Source organism: Fukomys damarensis, unplaced genomic scaffold, assembly GCF_012274545.1.
Source record: "Fukomys damarensis isolate Sample0158 unplaced genomic scaffold, DMR_v1.0_HiC HiC_scaffold_25, whole genome shotgun sequence".
Taxonomy (NCBI): domain Eukaryota; kingdom Metazoa; phylum Chordata; class Mammalia; order Rodentia; family Bathyergidae; genus Fukomys; species Fukomys damarensis.
This window is the reverse complement of record NW_022900937.1, coordinates 28,316,244-28,325,542: the sequence shown is the minus strand read 5'-3', so window position 1 is coordinate 28,325,542 and position 9,299 is coordinate 28,316,244.

The window sequence follows — 9,299 nt, the reverse complement described above, 5'->3', positions numbered from 1 at the left end:
TCAGTCATCTACCCTTGACGAGCCAAAAGCATGATTCATGACTCAGGAGAATGCCTGCTTTCTGCAGAGGGCTTCTGGCTTTGCTCTGGGCCCAGGGATAAATGGCCACAATCAACCCTCCTAACGAAGTGGTTTCCCACCGCATAACTCTTCCCTCACAGGACAATGGTCTTGCCTAGTGTGGTTAGGGGAAGTTTAACCAAAGGAAAACCGAGCCCTCACTGATAAAACACAGTGTTATCAGGGATCCTCCAGGCGTGAGAGCTGAGGATCCCTCGCTATGCCAGGGCTTCAGGAACACACACTGTGTGGTTTCTCAACTGCCCCTCCACACCTGTGAGTCCCCAAACAGTAGCAACCAGTCAGAGTTCAAGCAATGGGTCCTCTTGGCTTGTGCTTCCTCTCCAGCCTCTCTGTGTCCTGCCTGCTTTTGTCCTTTCAAAGCTCTCCAGTGTGCATTTCTGAAAGATAAGACACTCATTTCTCTGTAGGCTGCCTGGATGGCATTGTGGAAACCACATGTGGGCTGGAGTAGGCACTGGTGCTGGCGGCTGAGGGCCTGTGGACATCGGAAACTGCAGTGGAGCTGTACTTCTGGGCTCACTGGGCCCCTACCAAACTCTACCAGCACAGTAGTATTTATTGGAAACAGGTTCAAGGAGTTAAGTACATGTTCTAGTTCCAGAGCAAGGGTTAAATCAGGACTGCTAACACAGAAGAGGATACATAGGCTGCCTTCCAAATGTCTCTCCTTCCAGGAACACATGAACCAGTCTAAGAAAACAGAAAACTGACTCAGGTAGAGTTCTTTTGTTTATTTGTTTATATTAGTGAGTGTTTGCAGTACATGATGTTTACATTCCTTGTGTGAAGCTGGTACGTGAACAAACACATCTTTCATGCCCTTCATCTTTCGTTCCTTCTTTCATGCCCTTTCCCTCCGCTCCCTTCCTGCATCTCTTGTTCCCCTTCCCATTTGAGAAAGATCTATCTCCCTACTTCCTACTATTTATCTTTTATTTCATACTTTATTTATATTTTGAGTTTTTCATATCAGAAAAACCATAGGATGTTTAAACTCGTATGTCTGATCTATTTTACTCAACATTATGGTCTCAAGGTGCATCCGTTTTCTTGCTAGTGACTTGTATATCCTTCTTTGTGGCAGAGTAGTGTTCCACTGTGTGAATGGTATGCATAAAGCATAAACCTGAGTGCACACGGATCTCTGTACTATGATGTCTTTAACTCCTTCAGGAAGATACAAAAAGGTGAACAGCTGGACCAAATGGAACTTAGGTATATTTTTGTATGGAATTCAGACAAATCTGAAATTTTCTGTTAATCCCAAAGTACACTGGTTTCCTGATGAGGAGCCATACATGTCATATTTGGCCCCCAAGTGGGACATTGCCCACTCTGGCTGACTCCTGCACACTTGAGGGGCCCTTGCTGTGTGAAGATGGGATGAGAGCATCAGGGCTTCTGTCTCTCCGGCTCCTCTCCCTACTCAACCATGAAAGCTGGGCACAGGGAGGCCTTTTCACACATGATACCTTGTCCCATCCTTGATTAACATTCCCTGTCCTCTAGATGAAAACACCCGCTGGTACTGAGGCCACCCTGTTACTGTCTAGTGTATCCCACCCTCATCATCCACAGTAGGAAGAATGCTGACCCTGTGTATGCAGTTTGCCACACAGGTTAATGAAACAAGTGTATTATATCTGGCCCAACACAGTAGGGTTTATTTTAGATTTTGTTATATAATGAAAAGTTTTTCATGTGGTTAAAGGTAGCAAATTAATAGTTACCACAGTTAGTCATTTTCTAGGCTGTGCTTGATACTACTGTTATTACCAATTGTATTACTTTAGCCAGGGCTACATAGTTGTTCTAATCAGTTGTTTTTCCTTGTATGTCAAGACTGAGGTTTTCTGATGGTCATAAATAACACTATGGCCCAGTACGGAAGAACCAGGGCTTAGCCCGAAAAGGCAACAACCTCTCATCCACAATAAGTTGAAGAGGTAAGATCTCACAACAGACTCAAAAGCCAAATGCCAGAAAAAACAGAAGACATTTCTGAAAGACATTTTCTGAAAAGATATTTCTGAAGACATTTCTGAAAAGTAGTCACTTCGTAAGTTCTCAATATTAGCAATAAAGCTACCTACCATATGCAATTTACAAGCATCGATGCAGAGAATAAACTTAAAAAAAAAATAAAAGAAGCAGAAGCAAAATGCAGCTCCAGACTTTCAGCTCACCCAAGGCAAATCCAGTGGACAGTGAGGTGGAACAATTCAAAAGCCACTCACTGGAAATCTCTGAAACAGCAGAAGTAACAAAGCAGATGAACAAGGCTCTAGAAAAAAGTCAAATTAGAAGTAATTTCTCAGATAACTAAAGAAATGATTACCATAATGAGGACATGATTCTGAATCATAAGTAGATACAGATAAAAAAAAACAGAGGAGCTTAGAAAAGTGATGGAAACTATGAATGTCTAACATAGGAAAGAACTGGAATCCATGAAACAGATTTTTAATTCAGGAGATTAAAAATTCTATTGAAAGCATACACAGCAGAAGGAAACAAATGTAAGGACAAAATATTATATCTAGAAGACAGATTTGTGATTAGTGATCATGCAAAGAAAGATTTCTTAAAAATAGCATGGGACCATGAAAAGTAAATCTAATAGTTGCTAGATGATGCAAAGAAAAGTAACAAGGTTGTTCAGTCAGTGAAAAAGCAGAAGATAGCATAAATGATATAAAAAAAAAATCTGTCCATAGAAGCAATGGCAGAAAACCTCCCATGTGTAGAAAAAGAATTTGAAATACAGATAAGTGAGGCATATAGAAATCCAATTAGCCATGATCAAAAATCTACACATATAATAGTCAAAATTTCAGAAATTCAACACAAGAACAGAATATTAAATGCTGCTAGACAAAAGAAACAAATCACCTATGAAGAAAATCCCATCAGAGTCACAGCAGACTTCTCAATGCAAACCCTTAAGTCAAGGAGAGCTTGGAGTGAAGTATTGTAAGCTCCAAAAGAAAACCTCCAGCACAGATTGATATATTCCACAAAACTATCTTTCAAAATTGATGGAGAAATAAGATACTTCCATGACAAAGAACACCTGATGAAATTCATGAGCACCAAACCAGCCCTCCAAAATGTTCTGAAGGTCATTCTAGAAAGAAAAAACAAGGACTACAACTCTATTAATCCCAATAGAATGAAATTACCAGGAAAGGCAATTAAATGAGAGGAAAAAGGGGAAAGAACAACAGGAAAATAACATGACAAGGACAAGTCAATACATATCAATTACAACCATCAACATAAATGATCTTAAGTCACCAATCAAAAGAGACAGACTGGCAGAACAGATCAAGAAGAAAGATCCAACAATATGCTGCATACAAGAAACATATTTAACTCAAAAAGAAATTCACAGACTGAAAGTCAAAGGATGTAAAACAATGCCACACTACAGGAATGTGGAAAAAAGTAGGGGTAGCTATTCTATTTGCAGATAAAGTGGATTTCAAGCCAAAACTGATCAAAAGAGACAAAGGAGGTCACCACATACTTGTTAAGGGAGCAACACAAGAGGAAGAGATAACAACCATAAATATATATGCACCAAATAACAGTGCATCCAACTATATAAAACAAATATTAATGAAAATGACAAATCAAATAAGCATTAATATGACTATCATGAGGGACCTCAATACTCCACTGTCACTAATAGGTCAATTAGACAAAAAAATCAATAAAGAAATATCTGAATTGAACTAAACCTTTGAACAAATGGACTTAATAGATGTCTATAGGGTATTTCACCCCACAAAACCAGAATACATATTCTTCTCAGCTGCGAAAAGGACATTCTCCAAAATAGATTGAATACTAGTTCATAGCACATGCTTAAGTAAATGCAAAGGAATTGAAATTATCCCATGCATATTATCATACCATAGTACAATTAAACTGCAGTTCAATGGCAAAAGAAACCACAAAAACTGCATAAACCCAACGAAATTACACCAGAGCAATTCTGGTCTCTCCCCTCCTGACTCAGCTGGACAGATTTACTTTCTTATTGGAAACTCTGGGACTTTCTCTTTTGAGTGAAAATTAGGGTCATTGTTGTGAAGATTTTTCCTGGTTTACAATGTTCCTGGTATTGTGTATTCATTTGTGTGTGTGTGTGTGTGTGTACTCTTAAAGAGTATAAAACACACTATTTTTGAGTTAAACAAGTGATTTATTGAAGAGAACAACTGCAATGCTACATTGGAATTAAATCAGAGTACTTGGGGCATTCAGAAATTATACAGATGAAACCCTGAATAGGTATTTAATGCACTGACTCAGGATGCCATAGTAAAATATTAGACTGGGTATCTTAAACTGCAGAGATTTTTCCCCTTATAGTTCCGGCAGCTGGGAAGCCCACAGTGCACATGCCAGCCAATTGGCTACTGGGTGAGGGTTCTCTTTGTGGCAAATAGAAGCTGCCTCTGCTCTCTGTGTGGTCGCGCAGCGGGGAGCCAGCTTGAGGGTCTCTTCTCTTTCTATAAGGTCACCATCTGTGATAGTTAACTGTTGTGTCAGCTTGAGTAAGAAATGCCTGACTGATTTGATTAGATCTTTCTGGGTGTGGCTGAATGGGCTTACTGAGGAGGGAAGACGGAGCTGGATGTGGATGGAACTACCTAATGGGCTTGTTGCCTGGGTGGAATAAAAAGAAAATGAAGAAGAAACACTTGCTGATGCTTCTTTGAACAAGCTCCAGTCTTTGCCTTCACCTTGGACATCATCTTCTGGCTTCAGGTGCAGACTCTTCAGCCTGCACAGACTGAAATGGGACACAGTGAGCTCCAGGCCTTTGATCTTCGACTCTGTCCTTCAGATCTCCAGCGGGCAGACCTTTGCACCCTTCCACACCTGGCTCTATGGGTGGCCACTGTTAGCCTACCTTGTAAATCCTGATATATTTATATATCTTACATTAAATCTGCTTCTCTAGTGAGCACTGGCTGATACACCATCCCTTCCAGGTTAAGGCGTTTTACAGCCCCAGCTCCTGCTGTCCTCATTTGGTCATGAACACCTCATCGTAGATCTATCTCCAACTAAAATCTCATTGTGGATAGGGCTTTACATGAGTATGGGCAGAGGCATTCAACCCAGAAGAGATACCAGCATTATGCATTGCCCTGTAAAACCCAAGCACGATGTGCCTAAAATGGTCCCCTGTAATCTCCACCTCCTCATTCCATGTCTTACATAATCTCTTGCCGGGAAGAGGGCAGAGCTCTGTAACCAACAGTGTATTGTGAGGATCACAGTGTGTGACTTTGGGGTTCCATCCACAGTCACTATCAACACCAGGACACACACATTGCTCATTTTCACTCTGCTCTTTTACACCCCTTGCTCTCAGGAAAGGTAGCTGCTCTAGGCAAGAGAGGTCCACATGGCAAGGAATTGATTTCCAGGAGACCCGCAAGGCTGCCAGGAACAGACAGAGAGATGGTGCTGTAAATATAAAGTGCTGTTTGTACATGAATTTCTAAAGGCAGGAAGCAGATCTTGAAAAGCACTCAACTGCAAAATGTGCTGCATTTTATGGGGAAGGAAGAGAGTGGAACCAGGAGCTTATGGAGGCAAGCGCCATGGACCATTGTCCTTGGGTAGGAGTAGGACAGAGCCCTGCTTAGTGAATTGTCCACAGGAGCTGCCTTTCACTTTTTAAAAATTAATTTTTTGGCACATTTAAGGTATACAATGTAGAAATTTGCACCTTTACATAATCCATCTTGGTTCTTATTTTTCCCCATTCCCCTGCCCTCCCTTCACCCCCTCCACCCCTCCCTATCTACAAAAACTTTGTTTCCATTTTTCTTTTTCTCATATTAATTCCATTCCCTCTTTTCCCCTACCCTTCCCACTTCCTCTTCCCCTTTGCACCTTTTCTTCCTATTTCACATTATCTATTAAACCTTTTAGTCCTTATTTACGCTTTCAGTTTCTCACATTAGAGAAACTATTTCTTATTTACATATACGTGTCCTGTTTATTTCACTTAAGAGTATCGCCTCAATGTGCATCCATTTAGCTATAAATGTCTCTAGTTTCTCATTCTTTATGGCTGAATAGTACTCTATTTTATTTTTTAAAAGCACACACACACACACACACACACACACACACACACACACACTTTCTTTATCCAGTCTCCCATTGATGGGCAATTGGGTTGCTTACAAGTTTTAGCTTTATCACAAGTTGTACAGCTATGAACATGGGTGCACATATATCATTGTGGTATAGTTCTTTTAATTCTTTGGGAAGATACCCAGCAGGGAAATAGCTGGGTCAAAAGGGAGCTCTGATCCTAGTTCTTTGAGGTGTCTCCATATTGGTGACTTCTACAGTGGCTGCACCAGTCTGCACTCCCACCAGCAGTGGAGCAGTGTTCCTCTTTCCCCACAGCCCTACCAGCATTTGCTATTGGTTGATTTCATGATAGCAGCCATTCTTTCTGGGGTGATGTGGAACCTCAGTGTTGTTTTCATCTGTGTCCCTTGAATGACCAGTCATGTTGAACAGTTTTTCATATGTTTATTTGCTATTTCTACTTCTTTGTCTGAAAAATGCCTGTTCCTTTCAGATGCCCATCTTTGGATTGGGTCTTTAAATTTATGAGGTTTGATTTTTTAAGTTCTTTCTATATGCTAGATAGTAGACCCTTGTCTGAGGAATAGCTGGTGAAAATTTTCCCTGTACTGTGGGCTGTCTCTTCACACCGTTGGTCATTTCTCTTGCTGAGCAGAAGCTCTTTAATAAGAGATCCCACTTGTTGGCTGTGCTAGTTCATGGGCAACTGAGGTTTTGTTCATAAAATCTTTTCCTACACCAATGTCTTCTACCTAGCCTCTCTTCCAGCCAGTTTAGTGTTTCTGCTTTAATATTTAGGTCTTCAATCCATTTCAATTTTAGTTAGGAGCTGCATTTCAGAACTGCTCTGACCAGCAATTCCCATGTTGGTCTTTACTGATTCAGGTGTCTGTTGTGGGATCCTGTGCTGGCTGCAGAACTATGTTCTTGGTGTATGCAAGAGGATGGCCAATGTCTACAATTCTTTCAACAAAAGGGGTTGCACTGGGGAAGTTGTGTTTAGGTACCAGACTACATAGACTTGTCTGCACATGGACCTGATTTAGGTTATGAGTTCTTGGATGCCGAGCTGGGTGTGGATTTGGAGGCCTGGGAGAGACTGAGTGTGTTTGGTATGACAGCAGGACATGAATCATGAGGAGCCAAGGTGGTCTAGGGAATCATGGTATGCAGCCTCTCCCATTGGACCTGTGCAGCCAGGACAACTCACAGACAGAAATGATGGCAAGTGATGGCATTGAGTCTCAGTCGTATAACTCAGTGCAACCTCCTTCTTGGTTCCCTTGCTCCCTAGGAAGCCAAAGTTGCCATGCTATGAAGACGTGTGGCCCATGGAGAGACCACTCACCACAGCCACTACCAAGTGGCAGCAAGTGGGGCCGCCCTTGTGAGTGGGTCCCCAGCTGTTGTCATAGCATCCATCAGAGACCTCACACTGCAGCTTTGGGATTAAGCTGCTGCCAAGCTTGTGGCCCACAGACACCAGAAAAAATAAGTCCAAGGGGTGATGGAAAACATGATGAATATTTAATTTTAGTAAAAGTTTATTACAGTCAGACACATTGCCATGAATCCCCTCAAAATCCTGCCCTGGCTTTGAACACACTCATCCCATCATCCTTGTCACTTTCAGCAGCAGCTCTGGAGTCCTCTTTCCTGAGAGTCTTTATCTGCACTGTTCTGGCTGCCTTGATGGCCTGAGTGGATTCCAAATGTTTTCCTTTCATGATCATTTTGACTTTGGGAAGAGCCAGAAGTTATATTGTATCAGATACAGTGATGAAGGTGGATGAAGACACAGTGTTGTATTTTCATGATTTGCCTTTCTGTGGGATGGTGCTCATCAGTCACTGTGTTTTTGATCCAGTCTCATAAAGACATTCAGGAAAGAGGACTCCAGATCTGCTTCAGAAAGTGGCAAGAACGTGTGATAAATTTGTTCTAAGCAAAAAGGAATATTTTGAAGAGAACGGCTGGCAATGTGGCTTTTCCTGTGATACAGTTTTTAAAAGTTTACATATTTGCCATATATTTTGATCCCACTTGGTGTGTATTAATGTTATAGGCTACTAAGCTTCAGAATGATTTTATACAATAATGGCAAACAAATACACATATTATATCAATATTAATCATCATCAAAAATCAATAAGCTAAGCAGCAATAAGCGCATAAAATACAGATCAGTCACTTCCTAGGGAGCAGAGGCCTTAGGTCAGGTGACCCAGCTGCTGCACACTGGGCTTCTGGACCACAAGGATCTTTTCCATTTTGAATTCATGCCCTCTCTCCATGATACACTGGAGGCTTGGAAGTGGTGTTTATATTGAAATAAAGGAAAAAAGGAAAGAAAGTAAGGAAAGGAGGGAAGAGAGGGCGATAGGGTGGGAAGGAGACGGAGGAAAGGAAAAAGAGAGGACATTGTAGGAAGAAAGTAAAGAACAATTGATTATTATGTTTAGGTTCTACTCTGGTGTTTCCCCTGCACCTGATCATCAGAGGCATCATTGTCTCCATTTCACAGAGAAGGAAACGGAGGCTCAGAAGTCACCATGGATTATATAGCTGGTAAGTGACAGGTTGATAGAAAATGCTACTCTAGTTAAAAAAACAAAGGAGAGCTCTTCACCTCTTTGGTATGCTTTTGGACCAGACCTGCCGAATGACGGACTGCTGGTTCGGCCTCAGGTATTGATGACTTGGCAGCCTCCTATCCTCACCTGAAGAAGTCGGAGCTCCAAGGACTGTGATGTTCTGATGGGGACCGTGGTTAAATTGGTGTAGGTTCCTGAAGAGTCTTCCCTTCTCTCTGCTTCACGGCTCTGCAGTGAGCAGTTCTCCTCTGCCATGCCCCATGTGTTATGTCCTGCCTTGGAGTCAGCCAATATGATCTGAAACCTCTACAAACTACTGGAGACCCAGGAAGGCCCCAAAGACCCCGGAGGGGGTTTCTTCAGCTGCCTGCCTGCTGCCTGCCTGCGATCACCCAGTGGCATACGCGCAAGCTCCCGGCCTGCGGGACAACAGACCCAGGAAGGAAGGTAGCCGCGCGGGCGCCCTTGAAACACCCACATGACACCCCCCCC